A 23,795-nucleotide genomic window follows, 5' to 3' on the forward strand; every position below is an offset into this window, starting at 1 on the left:
GAAGCACTCAATTTAGCAGTGCAAAACTCCAGACGGTGCAGAATGTAAAAAGTAACAAGTGGATCACATGATACCGCATTTTGCATTCTCTGTTACTTCTTTTTTTTTTTCTGCGCCTCGCATGAACTCGTGTGTGTGTGTGTGTGTGTATGCGTATGTGTGTGTTTCCTACCAGTGTACAAGAGAAAATATTAATGGCAATTAATGAAGGAATTTGGTCACTCGAAATCTAGAAATATCTTCGAAAAAAGGAAGAAATCAAAACTTATATCAGGATTATATATGCCGGCCTGGGTGGCCGAGTGGTTGACATATCTGCTGTCCAGCGAAAATGCTGCAGGTTCGAATCTCGCCTTGCGCATGGATGTTTGATATTGTATGTGAAAATACTGGTGGTGATGGTGGTGCTGGTGGACAGCAGATGGCGTTGGTAGAGTTGCGGTTAGTTGTAGTTGGTGGATTGGATTGAGTGGTGGAGACAGAGAGTTATATAATACGTGTCCTCCCTCGATGAGTCTTTGGACTCCTTGGAGGTGTCACGTACAGGCAAATCATATTTGTAGATTTTTAAAAATCAAACTAATAGCCGGGAAACTAAACGAATATTACAACGTTATAAATTGCCCTCACTCTTGCGGAAACCTCAACATGGATATTTGTATTTATAAAATATCAGATATATATTTGGAATCTCTCATCAACCATACATAGTGAAAGGAGAAATGCTTTTGCAGACAAATATGAATAATTTATAAATAATTCCTTTTATGTTTTAAATTAATGAATGTCGTCTGGTAGTCTCAACCGTATTACAAAAAAAAAAAAAAAAAAAAAAAAAAAAAAAAAAAAAACGAGAATTAAATATAAAAGAAAAAGAAGTTAAAGAAAGGAAAGAAATTATCATGTGATCGGAATCTTCTTAGAGAGAGGTTAACTAATTCTATTCTATTCTCTCAGTCAGAGGGAATAGAATAGAATAGAATGGGTGGAGTTGGCTCTATAGAGCTAACCCCACCCATTCTAGGGAAATGATTATGAGCAAGGTAGTTTCCCGTTGCCTTCATTGCCGTTCTATATCCAATGACTGTATCCTGTGTGTGTTAATGGGAACGATTTGCCTCTTCTGAGGGATGAAAAACCCGAGTTACCGAGAAAAAAAACCCTCGGCCACCGTATGAGATCGGAGAACTCACCCTGAGTCGAAAGAGACGAGACAAAGGTTCCTCATGTCATGGACAAGAATCGAATTTAGCTCTTTCCGGCTTCGTCTATACTGACTGAGCTACGGAGGCTCACAAGCGACGTAAAATCCGAAATAAAAATAAAAATATAAAAAATAAAATAAAATAAACTGAATTATATAAAAATGATTTGGCATTATATTTTTTAAATTTTGATTATCTACACACTAGAATAGAGTATGTCGTATTTTCTCTTTAAACATTTTCATGTATCTAAAAAGTATATTATTAATCGGATCGGATTACATCAATTTAGTTGTGGCTTGTTCACTTCCCTACAGAAATTGCCACATTCGAATGGTTTGCTTGAGAAATATGAAATAAGCAGAGAGAATTCGAAGAGGAAGCAGGCAGTTGATTTAATCGAATCACGTCATAATGGATCCCTGGAAGAATTTAAGAAGGATTATAGGTAAGACTGGAAGGATAAATTATGCCGTATATTCATGGGCGTCCGCAGAAAATTTTCCAGGGAGGCAAAGCTTGGAGACAAATAATTACATTAATAAATTTTTATTTAATTATTTAATTTTTTTTTTCCACAAGCAGATCACAGGAGGGGGAAAGTGCCCCGTTTTCCTCCCTCTGCGGACGCCCATGCGTATATTATATTTTGCGTCAAATGAGATATCATTTATTAAGCACGCATGTGAAGGGCTGCAAACCTATAGAACATCATTGTCCTGTAAGATAATGAACGGTTATACGTGTTTTTTTTTTTTTTTTGTGAAGACATTAAGAATAAAAAAAAAGAAACCTTTTTATTGTTTCTCTCGAACAGCTGAAGCACAAGCAGATGACAAAATTTCAACGAAGCTTAAATGAAATGAAAGTCTACAGCGAAGAAAAGAACGAAGTAGTTTCGATAGGTATGAGGATGAATTCTGAATCAATGTCAAATGGACAGACGTCTATTAGAGAGTACTTGAAAGAATCTCTAAGAGATGACCTAGTCTAGAAAGGACAAGAATGTTTTGGAAGTTCTTAATGCACAACCCCATATGCGAGGACAGAGTTCTAAGGGTAAAATAAAAATGAAAATGGCTGAATCTTTTGGAATCAGGAGATAGTACTGTTATCATCCTGGATATTCAAGTATGTGAATCGAATCAAGATCTCCATCGGGCAAGTAAGGATAAGATAGACTATTATGTTTCTAATCCAGGTATGAAAAACATTGTTTACAAGAATTTGGATCTGTACCGGCTCTTTTTTTTGCTATAGCCATCTCCAATACAGGCCTGTGGTGTATAAATTCCTGTAAGGATGTACAGGTGTTAAGTCTTAGTATCTAAGCACATTATGTGTGTGTGTGCTTCATGCGCAAGCACACGCACACATTATAGGTGTGTGTTAAAAAAATGTGTGCTAGTTATTGTCCTACTGTTATGGTACTGTAATGCGAATATTTAAAAATAAAAATGAAAAGAACTTCGAGCAGGACGAAAAGCTAGGAAACGATCACTAGGAAAAACTGGAGATTTATTTGAAAAGGATGCAAGTGAAGACATAAAATGGTACACCGGAGCATACAGATTTGTACACATTCAGTTCGGTTCTAGGGAAACTTCAATTCACAGCAATGAATGAGCTCGTAAGAGAAAACGAAGTTGGAAAATTTCTTTTTTTATTTTGGTGATTCCACAAATGAAGGTGTTCGGAATTACCATAAACGAAACATCGCATCGTGGTTTACTGTAGAACGTGAAGAAAGTTGAGGTTATAAAAACTGGGTCTGAATATCTTCGTTTATTCTTTCTAACTCTGGAAGATAGATTGCCTTAAATTGCATTTAAAGTACTTACTTCTGATTTCAAGATATTTAACTTTTAAATTTAATTTAATAATTTTAAGGTGTTAAATTAAATTAACACTTTAAATTAAAATTTAATTTTAATTTAAAAATTTAATTTTAATTAAATGTGCTTCATTTTTCTGAACTATGTGATAATTAAACAAAATTGGCTTCAATTTAGGAATGAGTGGGATGAATTATTCTCCTGTCTTTTGAAAAAAAAGAAAAAGGCCTTTTATAGTATCGTTTAAAGGAATTATGGCAGTGCTTGGTTCTTCGCATGTAGCAGCAACTGAAAGCGTCAGAGACTGCTTTATAAAAAGATAAAAGGAGATGTAAATAGATAAACTAATAACTGGCCAGATCTATTTCTGGAGCGACACTTGAAATATTTGAAGTTGTTTAGGACAGAACAGAGGACTGATTTCTTCCTACAGTATCCTCGTAATCATTGTGTGAGTGTATTAAAGGAAGCATCTCCAGTAGTAATTTGGTTAAAATTTCCAATAAAACAAATGGGCGAGCTTTACACAAATGGTAAAAGGTGTATTGTGATATTGCTGGATTTTAGAAAGGCTTTCTTCAAAGTTACACGGGATAAATTAGTGTAAATTATGAGAAATTGGAATATGAAACCCGAATGACTCGAAGACCTGACCACATAAATGGACGAAATCACTCAGCTGGGTAAAGTGGAGAGAACATTTCTCATAGACGAAGTATAAGCAAAGAATCACGTTTGGGAAACTTTTTTATTTACCATAATATAAGAAACAATTGCCTGTCTAGTTGGCCAAGTGGTTAACGTATTTACTCTCCAACCAGCACGTTATAATCGTGCCGTGGGCATGGATGTTTCTCATTGTCGGTGGGAGATGAATTTTTTTCTCGCCTGGTGTGGGGGCCACCTCCCAGCTTACTTTAGGCCTGAAGTGGTTTGCATGATTTCCACGTTTAATCTCTAGAATCGAAGATTCCCAACAATATGAAGAAATAAATAAAAATACAGAAATATAGAAAAAATCTTTATCTCACTGACAGTACAAAGTGTAATATAGGTTTGCACATAACCTTTCGTCGGTGGAAGAAACATAAAAAAAAAAATGGCAATTTACATGTTCATGCTAGAATGAAAGACTAATCGCAACAAAAACGCAGGAAACACTTTTTCGAACCTTCTGCATAAATTTCAATTTTTAGATAATCGTTGACATTACAAGCGATTTCTGCAGCTAATAAAAGGCATTTTTCTAAAATTTCAAGGAATATTTGATTTATTATTTTTTCATCACTACAGTTTAGTTAAAACAGTGATTCGAAGACATAAATATGAGTTCAGATATGCCATCATTCTCGAAGAGTTTATGTATTTGTGAAGATTAAGAGAAAAAAACGAACCGAATCATTGCTGTGTTCTTGAATTCTCATATTTCAGCCGAGTGGTTCCCATTCTCCAAATCTGAAAAATATTCAACTGGAAATTACGAATTCTCCAAAATCAAGTAGAGTGTGAAACTGGAAAGTTAATCTAACAAAACATTCATATTTTGTTAGTACTTTTGTCTTAAACTGTAAGAAATGCTTCTTAAAAGTTTATTTATATACATGGCAGGGAAAGAGAAGGCGAGATTCCTTTTTAGGTATAGTAGTTATAGAAATCGTACCTAAAGAAATCCATGTGCATCTTGACACATATTGTTTCAAACTACATAATATTCTGTTGCCATAAGATTCTCTAAAACTATGATCTATTCTCAATCCTTACTTCAACTTTTAAATGATGAAAACTACCAAGGAAAGTATCCAAGAGAGAAACGGAAATGAAAGACTGATAAAATTGGGACTGTGTTACTAGTCAGCTATGATCCTAACAAATTAGTCTCTACAAGTAATATAATTATTTATGTTATTTTATTATAAAAATATCCTCTGTCAAAACGTATGATTGGAATAGCTTTGCGACATAATCTATTTATGCTAATTACGTGACCTGGAGTTTCGCGTGATCCTTTTCAATTTTTTTGTTTGGATTACTCCATTCAGATAGAAGATCGAATAATGTTGAAAGAAGTCTGGCCGTGCATCTTGAAGCATATCTGGCTTGACTTCGCAAAACATCGTTCTTTTTACTCCATAACTACAAATAATTATGAATACCAGATGAATCTCTGTCTCTCTCTCTCTCTCTCTCTCTCTCTGTCACACACACACACACACACTCTCTCTCTCTCTCTCTCTCTCGCAAGCTCGCACGCACGCACACACACACACACACACACACACATGCGTGTGCGCCTGCTTGAGTTTTCTGGTGATATTATAAAGCAATTCAAAAACAGAAAAGAAAATTAAACGAGATCGTGATTGTAATAAGTACTAACAACTTAATTGGCGATAAGTTTAGTATGACAGAGGACATGAAAAGGTTGTTTTGAAGAGGAGAGAGTGAACATGAGAAAGGAAAAATCGTTAGTATTTTATCTCGATATGATAAAAGTCTCATATCAGTTATTAGTTTTACTAGACTCTTGTTACCAAACGCATTCAAGTGTAGGCTGTCCCTCTTATACAAATCCAGTCTTTCCTCCAATTCACTCCACACATCCAGAAACTTGCTTCCAATTTTTCTACCCAGTCTACGTGTTACCGCTAAAGTGCAGAAATCAGTTATTCTGCAGATTATCTAGGTATTGTGCAGATTAACTACGGTGATCCGTTAATGTGCGGAAAATTAACGGTAACCTATATTAGCGGTAACATATATATAAATTTATAGATACAGCAATCCCTCGATTAATGCGTGCGTATATGACTAGTGCGTCATTTTTTTCTATACTCAAATGCAATTAATGCGCCTCTAAAATTCGATTAGCGCGCCATCTTAAAAATAAATGTTACAGATTTTAAAAATTTTCGATGTATACATTTTTTATGGCTAATTATTTTATAAAATCACTCCCCAGGATGAAATAATTTAGCTACCTGTTTATAACATTTTACGAGGATATTTTCAATGGCATCCCACTATTTACATGTACACTATGTTCCAAATTTTCTTGCAATTGTTTTCCTTTTTTTTTTTATTTTAAAGTATTTTCCTAACTTTTAATCATGAGAAAAGAATTAGTCAGCAAAAAAGCGGAAGTGTGAAAATGATTCGAAAAGTAATCTCATTGGAAGAAAAACTTGAAATAATAATGAAAAATGAACAAGGCGAGTCTACAACAAAGATAGAACAGGAACACAAAATTGGTGAATCAACTGCTGAATACAAAGAGAAAGGTAAGGTAAGGCTGCTTCAAGTTCATCATGCATGCACTCGAAATCAAAGTATTATAATGATTGAACTTCTTTCTACATGGATCGAAGATTGTAACAAAAAACGGATCTCGCTAAGCACTGGCCTTATAAAATCAAAAGCATTGTCTCTTTGGATAGTTTGGATGCTGGATAGTTTGAGAGTTTCAAAAAAAGAAATGGCCTACATAATGTTCGAATCACAGGCGAAGCAGCAAGTACAGATGGAGGTGGCCGCAAATTATCCACAGATTTTGAAGAAAATTGTGGAAGAAGGGGTCTCTTGTGACCAACAAATATTTAATGTCGATGAAACCGGTCTTTCGGTCCAAATAAAAAAAAAAAACATTATTTTTTTTTTTTTATTTAGACAGAAAAGTCTTTGAATGCCTTCCAAGACTTTTCTGTCCAAATCGGAGAAATTTTAGCCTGTTTATAAAGTCGCAAAGTCGAATGAAATTATTGCTAGCAATGCGCGCGCCGTTTGGAAGCACGTTTTTCCACATTGTGTAAATGATTTTAGAGGCTTTTCAAATGAAATGGATAATGTTGTTGAGGAAATTGCCAACAGTGGGCGTGAACTGCGTTTTGGTGAGATTGAAAATGATAACGTCCAAGAGTTAATTAAATCTCATTCTGAAGAATCGAGTGATTCCGACCTGCTAAATTAGATGCACAGCTGGAAGATCTTAAAAAATACAGAGAAAATTTAACCACTGATAGTCAGCCAAAAGAGATTTCACAGAAACAATTTGAAAATATTTTTCGGAGAATCGAAGTTTTTAAGCAGCAACGCTTAGAGGCTGACCCTGATGAACGGAGAAGCAGTAAAATTTGTCAAAGAGTAGAAGTGGCAATAGGGCTATAGCGTCAGTTATATGAAAAAAAAAAAAAAAACAAGAAAGAAAGAAACAGAATGCCTGCCAAACTATGTTCGCTCAATTGTTTATTAAGAAGTAGAATAATACATTTATATTTTTTTGAATATGTTTTATTCTCTTTCAGCCAGTGCCCGGTGAGCTGACCGGGCACCCGCCCAGTGAGCACTACGAACCTAGGGGAGGGGGGGGGGGGATAAAAACTTATGAACAGAATTCGAATTTTTCTCTAAAATTTACAAAAATACGCGATTTAAACGAATTAGGAAAACATTGTATGGATTTGCATTCAATTCTTAACGATGAAAATAGTGGTGACATTGACGGGAATTCACCAGAAAGCATCAATTCGCCGTTAGAAAATTTAAAAGCAAGCAATTTGCAGAATGTAGTTCCGAATACGTGAGTCACATTGAGAATTTCGCTGACGATTCCTATAACGGCAGCAAGTTGAAAGAAGTTTTAGCAAATTAAAACTTATCAAAAGTTTGAGATCGAGAATGGGGAAGGAGAAATTAAATTCTTTAGCCTTCTTATCTATTGAAAATGCTGTTGCTCAGAAAATAGACATTAATGAAAGAATTAAAGCTTTCGCAGATTTAAAATGAAGAAAAAATATCTAAATTATAATTTGTTTAAATTAAAATTGCAGCGTAAAATCAATAATTTTTGTTTGTAATCATTTTTATTTGTTTCTTTTTTATGTAGCATATCTGAGTGAATATGAAAATCATAAGTAGAAATAATGAAGTTATGAAATTAATAATAATTTGAAAAAAATACTTATAATTAGAAAGTACTTATATATATATATATATATATATATATATATCAGTTGCGTCGCGTAATCTTTTCGGTTGGGTGTGCTTTCATGTTTTCCAGGATTGAGGGAGGGAGAAGCTTGGAGACAAATAATTACATCAAGAATTGTTTATAATTATTGATTTAATTAAATAATTACAACAAGACGCGTCTTTTAGCTTTTTTATGTAATTATTTGTCGACGTTAACTATAAATACATTATTTTCATTTTGCATCGATGTTAGTGATCTTTAATTCTTCGGGAAAAAAAAGGTATTCAGAATTAATAGTTTTTAGCACAATTTCATATATTAAAAAATTGACCAGCATATTTTATAAAAAATAAACTAATTAATTAATCCTAAATTAAATTATTTCAGTTTAAAAGCAAAAAAATCATAAACTAACAAGTAAAATAATATTAAATTACATACACTTACCTTCTAAAAATGTATTTTTTTGTTTAAATTTGTTTCAGTATAAATTTACAACTCACACTTTACTCAGTTACTCACTAGACACAGAGGGAAAACTAACCAGGCAATGTTCACATTCAGAAAAAGATGAACCAAAAATAGAAACACGTGTTTTATGGCTACCCTGCAACAGGCTAACCCATAATAAAATTTGGAGACAGACAAAGCGTTCCCAGGGTCGAGGATGTCAGATTACATAACTCAATCAATTTTAATTTGTGGAATTTTTTAATCGATTCCAGAGGGAAGTTACCCCCCACCACCCTTGTGGACGCCAATGATCATGTGATTGCATTTTTATCGATGTATGAAAGTTTTGAGAGGGCATAGCGCATCAGCGCTCATTTTAATTGGTCCAATGCAATTAATTGCAGGATAACTTTGAATACTTCTGTGTAGAGTTGGAAACAATCCGTTTTAGGATTTATTAGAAAACAACAATGCAGGAGAATGCTATATTTGATTGGTATATTTGAAATACTCAAAGATGAAAATATGTGAACCATCATTTATAATGGAAGGAATAAGTGTGAGAAACACTTTCATTAATGGTAAAGAATAACTAATAATTATCATTTCTGATATGTGTGTCCTATAAGTTGCTGGGTAGAGTGAATAGCACGATCCTATAAATTCTAAACATGAACAAGTGAATTTATGATGGCATAATTTAAAAAAAAACATGTGAGAGAGAGAGAGAGAGAGAGAGAAAGTATTGCAGGAATAAATATGGTTTGACGGAGCAGCAATTCATCTCGTAAAATTTGTTGCACATGTTATGTGTATTTCTCTGGTTTGTGTATATTTTTCGCTCCATTTTCCAAGAATTTTATTTTGTTTACTGAGACTCAGTATACATAACATTCAATCATTATCGGAATTATGCACACTTTCTGGAATCCTAAATTCATATTTATTTATTTATTTATTATTATTTTTTTTTTTTTTAGTATCAGTTGTTCTTCTGTCTTATCAATCTCACATATGCTGGTATTTTGTCGTAGATCAACAACGTCTTATAATACACAGAATATTCCTTTTTATTCAGGAATAGATATTTTTTACTGTCTGTTGTTTCCGAAGACTAGAATAAAAATGTCTCTATACCATTAAAAAACTTTGAAACCTCAACAGATGCTATACTGCATATGCAAAAAAAAAGCAATTAGCATTTTTCTCTTCGCATCCACTTTCAAATTTTGAGTTCCAGAAAACATGTGTAACAGCTGTTTGTAATAAAGCCGTCGGATATAGAAATCTCTCAATTCATGACAACGTTCAATTGGATTGGTTGACACAATAACTAATCACAGCTGCTAGGTGCTGAGTGAGCTCAAAATTTAAGCTCACCTAGTCACGCCTTCTCAGCGGTTTTAAAATAATACAACGCTAAGAATTTTACACGCTGCGCCCTCTTTACATCTTTTCGAATGGCTCAAAGGTGTACTTTCAAAATGTATGCATTTTGAAAGCACACCCGGGCTATTAACACGAATATGACGCAATGTGTAGGCGACGAAAAGCGCCTTCTTCATGAAGCACTAATTCTTCATTATCCTCGTGAAGAGGACAATGAAGCATAAGTACAGTATATTGTGTTGAATTTTAGGAATCGCGCGAAGTCTGCAAACAATTTGGGGAATCTTTAAAGGGAATAAATGCCAAAATATAATATGGGTGATACTTATATTTCGTGGATGAGCACCGCACACCTAGCAACCAGGAATATACGCCCTTAACTAAGCCCTGAGACACACACCCTAATTCTTATTTTAAAAAATTAAGGTTCAAAAAAGAAATTTGAGGAACTTTTATGCTTTTACCCTTAGGTTATTATATTCGATTAGGGCATTTTCGATTAATGTTACTGTTTTAAAGAACGCATTAATCGAGGGATTGCTGTATGTATGTTTGTGTGTGTGTGTATATATATATATATTTGTGTGTGTATAGACCCAGGTAGTCACGGGTGAAGTTCTCGCGTTATCGGGACAACTAATGTAGAAATTCTAGTTATTTTGTAAAAATATCTACCTGAAGAAATTCTAGTTATTTTGTAAAAATATCTACCTGAAGAAATTCTAGTTCCATGGGATGTTAGTAGTACTGCGTGTAAGCTCAGGGTTGAAAGCTCCGGGAACTTTTTCTGAAGCCATTTCAAGTCTCCAATAAGGAAGGAAGGCGGTTGTGGTGTCACATCCAAACACACACAGGAAAACCTCGCTTAATGCGATTAATTAATCCAGGAAATAATGCGCATTAAGCGAAATCGCGTTAAGCGAATGCAATAAAAATTAAGAATAATTAGGTGGATTGGTAGAGCCTCTGCTACCAATGGCTCAGTTAAATAAGTTTGAGCGCGGTTAGTAGTTGGAAGGGGACCAATCGTTCGATGCTGTTGGCACACTCTCCCTCGATGAGTCTTTGGACTCCCTGGAGGTGTCTAATAATAATAATAATAATAATAATAATAATAATAATTCATCCAACAGTTAGCATAAATCTGAAAAAAAAAAAAACCTACAGTGTAATTTACTGGGAAAAATTTATTTGAGGATAAAATCATCAAAGTTTCAAAAATAATTAATTGGTTAAAGTATATTTAATATCTAAACATTTGACTGAGCTACTTTTTTTTTTACAAAAAAAAAAAAAAAAAACTAAGTAAAGGTGTTTGAATCGTACTCGACTTTTTCATCTTGTCTGCAATTTGCGATCGCTTTATCAAGATTTCGGCGGACGTTCAATATCAGCATCGGCATCAAACAAAATTTCCTTAGCATATTCAAAGCGATTGAAAACTAGCTCAAGTTCTTTTGCTGTTAGCTCTTAGTCGTAAGATTCTCTTCTTGTTCGCACTCCTTATCTTCTTCTTCTTCTGTTCTTCTAGTTGAAGGAGATCATCCTCGCTTAAATGTTCTGAATGGGAATCGAGCAAGTTTCTCTCGTTTTCATTATCCAGTGCATTAAATCCAAGTTCTTTCCCAGTTGTGCTGATTTCTTCAATAATGTTAGATCTTGGATTCTGCTTACGATGAACTAACACAGGCTTGAGTTTAAAGTCGCCTCCTGCATTGCCTCCAAATAAAAGCGTAAGACTCTCTTTAGATACTTTGTATCCTGGTTGGGATGCTTCAGTTTTAGCTAGGAAAGATTTTGTTGGCATACGCTTCCGATAAAGACCAACTTCGTCTACGTTGAATATATGCGGTCCAGCTCATGTTTAAAACAGTCAAACCATCCAAAACACGCAGTGAAAGTTTCATATTCCTCCTGAAATTTCGGCTCTTTCAATGATATAAAAATTTTGAGAGATTTTGCCTGAATATTCTTTGTACTTGTAGCAGTAGCAACTTTCCCTTGTTCTTTGTATTCTTTGCTCTTGTTTAATATAGTCCGAACTGTAGACTCACTGTATCCCAGGTCTCTCACAATCATTGTATTACTACGCCACTTTCACGTCTTTTAATGATTTCCAGCCACTTTTCCCATTAACGTAATTACTTTTCTTCTCTTCTCATTACTGCAGCTTTCTTTATCAGTCTTTCTCTTTTCCATATCAGGGGTTGAATATAATAAAGACTATTAGGTATCTAAGTTAAAGCAATATGAAAGAAAAGTGATTGAACTAGAGAACAGAGATTGACATGAGCTTGCGATGTTAGCTTTGGATCAACTGCCGAGTGTCGCTGGCCACCGCCCGCAGCACTGCGACTGTCCACTGGCTGCTACATTGATAAGTGTCGCCGCTTGTTGCAGATTGGTGGCAAAAAAAAAAAAAAAAAATCGCGTTAACTGATTAATCACTCTCTTAAAGCGGGATATATTTCACGCAATCGCGCTAACTGATTTTCGCGCATATCGAATTTGCGTTAAGCAAGGTTTTTTTGTACACGAAACATCTTTGCCTGTCACCAACGACCTGATGGAAAGCAAGTTCACGATCCACTCGGCCAATCAGACGGCGCCATTCGATCATTTGAACGCTTCGAAGAGCAACCGTTGCTGTCGTTTATTGCACGGAAGTGCTTCGGAGAGGAAGCTCCTCTTATACTTGATACCCAGATAAGGGTACTTTTGCACTGACGTTGCCGACGAGTGCTTTTCCAACCCCTTCCTCTGCTTTTCCATGTGCCACAGCGCTCCCTTTACGAGTGGGAGGGTGTTTTAAACGGCGGTCATCGTTCCCGCCCTTCTGAACTTGTAGCACTTTCATTCGACGTGAAATAGCTATTCCACTCCCTTCCTGCAGACAACGCCAGCTGTCAACTGTTTTTCCCGTTTCGTGAACAGCGTTGCGGTGTGTGTGTCTCGACCGCCCGACTGCCTCCGTTGCATGATTTGTTCTTCTGTCTTGAAACGATGTTCGCATTCTCCCGCAGGGAGTTCGTTGTCAGCACTTCATGCGCATGAGCCCTGTGATGACGTTCCGTCGAACCCCAGCAGTGTCTACAGTGCTGTTTTACTCCTCCCCCCTCACATGTGCGTGTGTATAATATAGTTCGCCCACCGATTTGAGGTCCCTCGACACTTCTGCGCATGTCAGAAAAAGGAGAATCCATTCCGATAATAGGGTATTCAGCCTGTAATAATAAATAATAAATATACTATTATAGATGTAATAATAAACTAACCGAGTTTGTTTATTATTACAGGTCGGAAAATTTAGCTTTTCTTTTACGAACATTGCTGTTTTTAAAATGTAACTATTTTGCTTGTATAACAGTTGGAAAAATGTACGTAGAGTGTTAATCAAATACTGCGTTCTACGTAAAACAATGTCACTTCGCTCCATGATAAGTTTCCTTTTATTCTGGGACTTTTTAAAACAAAATCCGATTTCATGAAGTATTTTCCTTAAAGTTTCTCTTTTCCAAGGAAAATCAATTTTTTCTTTAAGCACAGGAATCAATTTCGGAACAGTTGGCACTCTTTTCTCGACCACGTAAAATTCGTGAATAGCTCTTCTTATAAGTCTACATCAAAATCATTCAAAGATACGGTTTCGATGGTTTTCTTTCTCTGGCGCTTTTTTTAGGAGATTTGAATTTTGGCTTACCTTCACCTTTTGATTCCCTACGAATTCTTTTAACAGTCGACCCCGATACGCCCGCAATTGCACTTGCACGTTTTATGACTTGAGAAAGGGGAACAAGAAGACGGCCTTCTGACGATTCTTTTTCGCAGAATGTCAGCACATTATTCAATATTCTTTTGCAAGAGCTACTGAAACGTGTAACAATAGAACTTGTTGTCTGTACTGGATCCATCATACAAATTAATAATAAAAAAATAATGCAAAAAGAGAACAACAAAAATTAAGCTAGTACTAGTACAGCGACAGACAAGAAAGCACGTGATTTCGCATGTTGGCGACCAATTCGTACATCATTCATTTCTTTCTCCCCTTCAGAATGAATCGACTATTCTTGGCACCAAGCCAAGAAGGGATCTAGAAATGGTGGGCGAACTATACGTATGCACGCACATGTACACCCTTGGGCAAACGAATTCGCAGCTCGTCCGATGTGCTCTCCAGACTGCTGACAACTTTGATTTGAATTCGCTGCCCAACTGAAGGTGACTTTCAAATTATCGTAAACTTGCAACTTCCCTCATCTCTTTAAATACAGTGTTGAAATCGATTCCCTCTATTAAGGTTTCCCCAAACCAATTTCTGTTGTTTATTATGTTCGTCCAATTTGGTTGACGCTATTTCGCTGTACATAATTTTTGCTGCGAACTCTGTGAGTGCAAACTTTCGCTGCAAACTTGGAAGGCCTGTTCAGCATTTGTTGTTCATTGCGTGGCAGATAAGCCTTGACGAAAACTCGATCTGTTAATTATAATTGGCAGTCCATCGACCAGTTTCATCATGCTCGAAATAAATAAATAGATTGTTTCATATTCCAGAGAACTGGTTTTTTTTTTGTTCTTTCTTTTTTCAATAAAACAAGAAAGATGCGTTTTTTTCTTTCAATGTGTGTGCTTGCGTTTCCATTTCTTTCCCCATAATTTGCTTCGTCATACTTTATATCGATTTATTAGCGATGAGATGTCCCTTTTTACGTAGAGACATTGAAAATATTGACTCAAATCACCTGAGGATGTTTGGCAAGCAAAATTCCTGAATATTGGATCTCCGTGTCACTCTGCGTTGAATATGATTGTTCTCGTTTATTTTGTTTATATTTTTGGCATTTAAGGTGTTTCTTGTTTAATATTCTTCGAAGAGATGAAACGAATCGAAAGCACGGGACTGTGCAACACAGACATCGTAATTCTGTTTTAATTATTTAATTGCAGTGCCGTGTCGTACATCTACGAACTAAAGCTCATCCAGAAGATACCAGAGGTATGCAATTTTTTCTTAATTATTAATTTTTACTCAACGATTAAAAATAACCTTATTATGTGAAATATCTAAATAAAGATGATCAAGGTGAACAGAATATCTCAGGTTGTTTTTTTTTTTTTTTTCAAAGTTGAATTTTTATTATTCATATCTGATGTTCATTATGCGCTGTATACTGTGAGTATAAGAACATACTTGTATAGGCTACATGCATCTTCGTTTCACTATATTGTATATACTCCACAGTAATGCTATATTACTGTTATTATATATGGTAAATATTAAGAATAGTGATCAGAGCTTATTCCAACATTACCACGAGTTGCCTCAACTTGTACTACTTTACGGGTCATTGCGCTTGCACGACGTGCAGGCGCAACTTGACTTATTTGTCTGTTGTATATATATTTCCTTCCCCCTCACATGTATATATATCTCAGGGGACCCTGTAACCCCTAGAGAGCGCGTCCCCTGGGTGGCGGATAGGGGAGCCCACCATGTGTGTGTGTGTGTACATGCGCGTGCGTGTGTATATATATATATATATATGGTGGGGTGGTCCGAATATACTGAATAAGGACTCGTGGACCAACAGGGCCATAAGGGGCAATCATCTTGATTGTAAGGGAAGCGGCACTCCCATGGACCCCTAGCTGGATCTATCCTCTCCTTCTTCTACTTTGAGGAAGACCCACTTACTTTAATCTTTCCTATAAGGCCTTATCAGCCAACTCTTCTTACTTTATGATCCTTGTGCTATTAGAGTACTCGAGGGCCATGGGGTCTTTTCATTTCTGGCCTTACAACTATGTCCTCTCTATAAACCTTACTATATTTCTTCTATAATCTACTCTTTCCCCTTCAATATACCCTATTCCTCCTATGGGTTTAAATTCGGAAGAAGGCGAGTTCAGAAGCCTTAAGGTAGCAGCTCTACCACTGAACTATTCCATCGTCAGGCTAGTCCCCTGACATGGAGAACATAACCATACTTGTAAGCTGACAGAAAAAGACAATCGGATTGAATCTATAGGAAACGACCCTGGAATGGAAAAGGGAAAACGAAAATGGAAACGACAAAATATAATACACATAGCAAACTGGAATGTAAGAGGAATAGCATGTAAAGAAATAGAATTAGACCAATTATTAAATGAAAGAAATTTTAAAATAGCAGTAATCACTGAAACAAAAAAGAAATTAAAAGGAACTATGAGAACTGAAAATTTTAATGTGATATACAGTGGAGTCGACAGAGACCAAAGAGCACAAGCAGGAGTCATGATTTGGATTCATAACTCCCTTTCAAAACAGTTAAAACATTATAAATTATGGAATGAAAGAATAATAGAAGCTAGAATAAAAATAGATAGAGGCTATTTAACAATAATTGGTTTATATGCCCCAGAAGAAGGAAGAGAACAGGATAATATTGATTTTTATAATCAGCTACAAAACATATATAATAAAATAAATAAAAATGATTACATAATTTTTGCAGGAGACTTAAATGCAAGAATTGGAAACAATAAAATTAATAATAATATAGGAATACATGGAGAACACACTCTAAACAGAAATGGTAAAAAATTGATTGACTTTGTAGTTTATAATAACCTAAAAATAATGAATTCCGTCTATAAACATAAAGACATACATAAATATACTTGGGCAGCAAGAGGATGGAAATCAATATTAGATTACTTCATATTAAATGAAAAGACATCAAAATTTTCACTAGATGTTAGAGTTCACAGAGGATATGAAATAAGCAGTGACCACTTCCTTATTAAAATAAAATTAAGATTACCACCTAAATGGCTACAAGTAACAAGAACAGAAAGAAAAATTGAAACATTTGTTTATAAAACTAGACTATTGAATGACACAAATGTACAATGGCTATATGAACAAAGAATTAACCAGTATCTAGATAAATAAAACAAAATGAAGAAATAGAAATAGAATGGCGTAATATAAAAACGATACTAAATGCAGCAGCAAATGAAAGCTTAGGAAAGACCAAAAAATTCAATAAAAGAAAAAAACTGAAGATCTGGGATGATACAATCAAAGAAATAATCAAAAAGAAAAAAGAAGCCTATCACAAATGGTTAAGCAGTAAAAGATTAGAAGATGAAATAGAATATAAAAGAATAAGAGCCATAGCTAAAAGAGAAGTCAGAAAAAGACATAGAGAATCATGGAATAAATTTGTTTCTAATTTAGAACATGATTTATATAAAATAAGATCCAATGCATATAAGATTTTGAAACACCTAAATGCAGATACCAAAGAAAACATAAAATTAAACACTGAACTGAAATTAGAAGAATTTCTAAATTACTACACAGAACTGTGGACAGACAAATATTTTGAAAAAGACAACTGGCAAACAATTAACGAAAATGAAAAGGAAATAACTGAAGAAGAATTAGAAATCAGCCTGAGAGAAACAAGAAACGGAAAATTACCTGAAGAAGATAAGCTAGGTTCAGAACTATATAAATACGCAGGAACAAGATTCAAAGGAAGACTTATTATTTTTAAATAAAATTTACTCAACTGGTATCCCCCCAATAGAATGGAAAAAAGCAATTGTGATTCCTATCTTTAAGAAAGGTAATAGAGATGACCCTGAAAACTATAGAGGTATCAGTATACTATATTCCTGTTAAAAAATATACAGCAGAATCTTAAATAACAAACTAATGAAATATTCCGAAAACTTTATTCTAGAGGTACAAAATGGATTTAGAAAAGGACGATCATGTATAGACCCAGCCTTCTGCCTAAAATTAATAATAGAGAAAAGAAGAGAATATAATTTAGAAACACATATTGCATTTATTGACTTTGAAAAAGCATTTGACAAAGTTAAAAGAAACATATTATTTAACATATTAAAAGAAAGACAAATACCAAATAATATCCTAAAAGCTGTCACAAGTATATATGAAAATAATCAAATACAAATAAGATTAAATCATGAGCTATCATATACAAGAGAGATAAACCAAGGGGTCCGACAGGGATGTCCCCTCTCAGCAACTCTTTTTAATATCTACTTAAATGAAATAATAATAAAATGGAGTAAAAATTTACATCAAGGAATTAAACTTTCACCTACAGTTAACTTAAACACTCTCCTCTTTGCAGACGACCAAATAATAATTACAAATTCTGAAGATAACTTACAGAAAGTTATTTTAAATCTAAATGAGATATCCAAAGATTATGGTATGATAATATCAACGGAGAAATCAAAAACTATGGCCTTTAAAGGACAAGATCCAGCAAGAATTAAAATAGTAATAGAAAACAAGATCTTAGAACAGGTGAATTCATTTAACTACCTAGGATGTATGATCACTTATGAAAATGAAAAAGATATAAATGTAAAAATTGCAAAATATTTAAAAATAACAGGATTAATTAACTCTATATTTAAACCAAACCTAGTTCAAAAACAAACCAGGCTAAAAGTATACAATACATTAGCCCTACCGGTCTTAATGTATGGAAGCGAAATCTGGACAATAAAACAAAAAGACAAACAAAGATTAACAACAGCAGAAATGACGTTTATGAGAAAAACTGCCAAGTATACCCTATTTGATCACAAAAGAAACGAAGATATTCTGAAAGAATTAAACCAAGAACCAGTAATTGAAAAAACTTAAAAAATATAAACATAAATGGATGGAACACGTTCAAAGAATGAAAACAGAAAGATTACCAAAACAATCCTTAAAGTACAAGCCATTAGGAAAAAGAAAACCAGGACGTCCTCTTAAACGATTCAACGATGACTTCTAAGGCCGGAACAGGCCATACTAGGCCTAAATCCTTGATACGTATGATGATGATGATGATGATGATATATATATATATATATATATATATATATATATATATATATATATATATATATATATATATATATATATATATATATATATATATATATATATATATATATATATATATATATATATATTGTATTATTTTAAAACGCCATACTTAAGAAGGGGGAGGGAGAAATACTCAAGAAAGTTCCTTGCAATTTTCACTCTTTTTCATCAGTTCCTGTGTTTGATGCTCTGTCTAATTGGAAGTATGTTCCCGTTTTTTTTTTTTTTTCTTATTTTGCTAACCGGTTTCCTGATATTGCCGATATCAAGACCGTACACTTTGACAAATTTCTAGAGGAGTTTCTTCCCGTGATTTAATTGGACTCTCATTATTATTATTATTATTATTATTATTATTATTATTATTATTATTATTATTATTATTATTATTTAAAATATGATTAAATTGCAAGTATCTGTTATTCACAATTGTAATGTATTATAAATATTATATATATATAAATTAAAAAAAATATAGATTTAATGACTTCAAAAACCGAGATAAATAAAGATTTTAATGAGAATAATACTACTTTTTTTTATTTGATGATGAGTTTGAGAGAAAAACTGTAGAATCAAGGGAAATCCTGCTGAACCCTGTCCACTTAAACAGCAATTTGAGTTATAACATCCCAGATAGCCATGCTGCAGTTATTCAATATTGGCGTTCACGTGAACTTGCACGCACAATTGCAACAAACAATGGCACACCTGTTAGAACAACTTAAAAAAAAATGCAACGTTTTTTATGTATCAATTATGTGTGGCGATTTTTACCTGTAATTTCCAGTTTATTTAGATACTTCAATGTTTATTACTATTCTCTTCCTTTAAGAATACCTGAGGAAGACTGTTATATGCCAAAACTAGTAGTATTATTCTTATTAAAATCTTTATAAGTCATCTCGGTTTATGAAGTCATTAAATCTATATTTTTTAAAATGTATCACAACAACCGAGTAAAAGCCGATTCTCTCTCTCTCTCTCTCTCTCTTTCTATATATATATATATATATATATATATATATATATATATATATATATATATATATATATATATATATATATATATATATATGTATATACAGTATATATATATGTTAAAGATACCAAGCAATTTTAAACCTGGTTTTACTCCATTTCCCAAGTAAGCAAACAGACTAAAAGTCAAGTTTGCGCCTGCAATTGATGCAAGTCTAACTGATCCCACAGGTAGTGCAGGACCAGGGCAACTCGTGGCAAAGGTGGAACAAGATCCGATCACTAATCTTAATATTTACCCTTAATGCCAAAACACATCTCCAAGAAGGGGATGTATGATGTTTTGTATTAAAGGCAAGGAGCCACTACCCAGACCGGTTTCGACCTTTATTGAGGTCTCGTCAGTGGGAGCTAGGCTTTGAAATACCAAGATTTAGTAATGCAGAGCTTGTAAGTATTTCACCAAAACAATTGCAGGCGCCAACTTGACTTTTAGTCTGTTTGCTTACTTGGGAAATGGAGTAAAACCAGGTTTAAAATTGCTTGGTATCTTTAACATATTTATATACCCAAGGTAAAAATACTTTCTACATTTATATCTCCTCCAGAGATTTTTATTTAATAAGGTTAAAACACCTTATGGTAACTTGTTTTGGTGAAATACTGAAATACTTTGCTGAAATTAGTGCTGAAGTTCAGTATTATCATCCCTGAAGATAACAAATGAGGTTGGTGAGTAAGGTGACGATGGTTGTGGATGACATGCAAGCTTGGATCATTTGAGCAGCGAAAGATTTATGAAATAAAGAAGTGGAATCGAGTGTACTCTCGTCAGCAATGGTACAAATACTTGCATATGTTCTTTGAGCAGCCCCTCCCAGAAAATGGAAAGGGGGAGGCTAGGTTTTATTCTGCAGAAACAAAAGCGTACACGCACGCACACAGACATGCAAAGAAAAAAGAAAGAAACAATAAAAAAACGGCATGTTCCGAATAAGTGCACACTTGACAGACTTGTTTTTTATTTTTATGATATGTTTAATCAACAGAATTAGCATATATACGTGTGGGCTGACTTACATCGGTCAAACTTTACGAAGCCTAGAAATCCGAAAGAAGGAACATGTCGGAGATGTCAATCATAATAAAACAGACATCTCAGGGTTAGCACATCATTTCTCAACTTCAAACCATTCAATAGATTGGGACAACAGCTCCATCCCATATATCGAAGAGGATTACAGATGTAGAACCTTTAAAGAAGCTGCATTAGTCCTACGGACAGGAAATAACCTCAATAGAAACCAGGGAATAATTTCAAAAGACATTTGGAAAAACCTATTAAATTCATTAAGTTGAGCAGAAAATTACGCGAAAAATTATAAAACGCGATTTAATAACCATGACTGTACGCTTTATGCGTTTGATGTCACGGTGCGCTGAAATTTGTTTAACTGTTTTTTAAGTCGCTATTGCATTCTTTTGTTTTTGCATTTAATATTAGTATAACCTTTCTCGTCTTGACAAAGCCAGACAGACACAACTGGCGAGACTAGTCAACGATTATGTATGAATGTTTATCAAAACCATGGTCCAATAAATCTAATATTATGTATCAATTTCAGAAATAGCATATTTATATACAGTTCTTTTTTATATTAAATATTAATACAGTACTAAATATTAAACTGCATATTATCTTTTGTATTTTATTGACTGCTAATATTTTATATATATACTTTTTTTTATTCAGAGTTACTGCCTTGCGAAAGGGTACCGAGTCAAACAGTAAGGAAATTTTCAAGTTTTCAAAAAGACATTTCGTTTGCTTTTAGACCCAGTCCGTAGTGTCAAGCGCTGTTTAGCTTGTTCGGGCAGCACTTGGACGAGTCTCACCAATGATATGATCTTGCATCGCATGAGTTGCTTTTTATGACGATTCACAAACGAGTTTTTGATACTTCGAACAAAAGCGATCCTCTGATTTTTTCTTTTTTTCATTTCATTTGGTTTTATTAATTTCTTTGTGTTTTCAGATGCCGCACAGCAAACGTCACTCTGGTGCTGGATTCTCTGGAAAGCAGTTCTTACAATTATTCCCCGAAGATTGATGTAAGAGGAATCTTGCACTCACTCACTCATAAAATTGACTTAATCTTGCCAAACCAAAGAACTCCGGAGTTGTTATCATCCCCGCCTTCAAAATGTTGACGCCGGACTGGTTTCTCTTGGATATTGAACGTTCAACTGCGGGTTGTCGGGTCATATTCATTGCGCTGCAGAAGATATTTTCGCTGCTGTCAGGCGTCGCATGCCGGTGTTACGCTAATCAATCGCTTTCGAGTGGCGAAAATAACCGGATTAGCTTCATTTCAGAAGAAGAACAATGCAGCCACACAACTAACTGTGTAGCTTCTGTTGATGAATGTTTGGAAATTAAAGTTCAAAACACTTAATTTCAACTCGATATACTTTGTGAAACGTTTAGGTAAGAAGCGGCCAAGCCACTTAACTTCGGAAGCTTGAATTCTCCATTCAGCTAAGGCGAGACTACTTGAAACCATGTCCACCGGAGATTTCTTGTGGTGGTTTCAAGATTAATACTCGATTTCCGTAAAAATGTATTTATGACTGCATCGCCCATTACGTGAAGGAAAGTACGCCTTAGTCGCAATCCAATTTAATCTTAAATGCGTTTCATTCGATTCAACACAAACAGCGAATATCGGTAAAATATAATTGCAGTTTGAATCTAAGAGAGATAATCTCAATCCGAATGAGGATTTTTCCAATAGGAAAGTGGATGGATAACAATTCTGAGGAGTTCGTTTGTGTACAACCTCTCAAATGATCACGACGTGCAATTTCATGTTTAAAAGTTCTTCGGATGACCCTTTTTGTGAACGTTTTTTGTAAACTTGGGTGTTTTCGGACAGCCGTGGTGATTAACGAGAGCGATCTTTGAGTGCTGTTGAATTAGTTGTTGTCTAATGCAGTTGTGATTCTATGTCGATGTTGTGATTCTATTTATTCGCGCTATGATTTCTCAACTTTCTTTTTAATCTTCTTTTTCCGCAGAGCATCGAGATCCTCAGCTACCTTGGCGGATATCGGAATCTGGATCGGAATATCTCTCGTCACCTTGTACGACCTCATCCTGGTGATTCTGCAGAACGCACCAAAGTGGTATCGATCGAGAAGGGAACGAGGAGGGAGGCGGTGATTCCCCGCTAGATAAGGAGGCAACCAAGAAGGAAAAACTCACCCAATTCTCACAGTGCATCACACCAATCAACAGCACATCTTTGTAACAATCGGGAAAGCGGCACAACATTCCAATTTGCGTGAAAAGGACACCTCAAGACGCCTCAAGAAACGCCAAGTTAAGATAAAACTGCATCGAATCCAGTGTATTTAAAGACAAATATCTACTCATTGTAATGTTTTTAATTTTTATTTACTGCTCAACTGATTACAAATTTTATCTCGACAAAAGAATTTTGTTTTTTCTAGCTTGAATAAAATGCGAAGGCTGAACTCAGTCTCCTGCTCATTGGAAAATTTGCAAAATATTTTCGAGTGCGCTGCGATTTAGAATCGAATTCATTTACTAATAAATGGCTCTGCTCGTGCACATTTTAATACAATGCAAGCGGGATTCAGTCACTCGGTATGCTGTTTTTTTACCGACCAAGTTTCAGCAAGAGGTCAGATTTTTCCTCTTGAACAGCAAATGTTTCCCTTCGGTTAAAATGAAATTAATATTGCGACATGCACCACTCTTTACGCTACTAGCGGGATTAAAGAAACACTCAGAGATACGTATGCAGTTTCAACATTTATCACGATCAAATAAAGAGAACTTGCTATTAAGAAGTAGCTGTGTACAAATAAATAATAATAATAATAATAAAACCCCTCAGATATGTTCAACATGTCATTTCCACATGGGTGTTTCTTCCACGTTCCCTGCAGAATTCATTTTCGAAATATTCCCGGAAGGGATCGCTTCGTGGGATGGAAGATCTGTGTATGTGATTAGTTATTTCATCTTT

General features: G+C 34.6%; 1 long non-coding RNA gene across 2 annotated transcripts; it reads left to right on the top strand.

Moving 5' to 3' along the window:
• The first annotated feature begins 1,553 nt into the window (after positions 1-1,553).
• Positions 1,554-23,277, top strand: LOC150095165 (uncharacterized). Of its 2 annotated transcripts, none has more exons than XR_016550166.1 (2): positions 1,554-1,653; positions 22,819-23,277. It is a non-coding gene; the product is annotated as an uncharacterized LOC150095165 (long non-coding RNA). The 2 variants fall into 2 exon arrangements; XR_016550165.1 differs by lacking the exon at positions 1,554-1,653 and adding an exon at positions 21,387-21,852.
• The last annotated feature ends 518 nt before the right edge of the window (positions 23,278-23,795 follow it).

Source organism: Typopeltis vanoorti, chromosome 21 (genome assembly GCF_054136105.1).
Source record: "Typopeltis vanoorti isolate ZY-2024b chromosome 21, IOZ_Tvanoo_1.0, whole genome shotgun sequence".
Taxonomy (NCBI): Eukaryota; Metazoa; Arthropoda; class Arachnida; order Uropygi; family Thelyphonidae; genus Typopeltis; species Typopeltis vanoorti.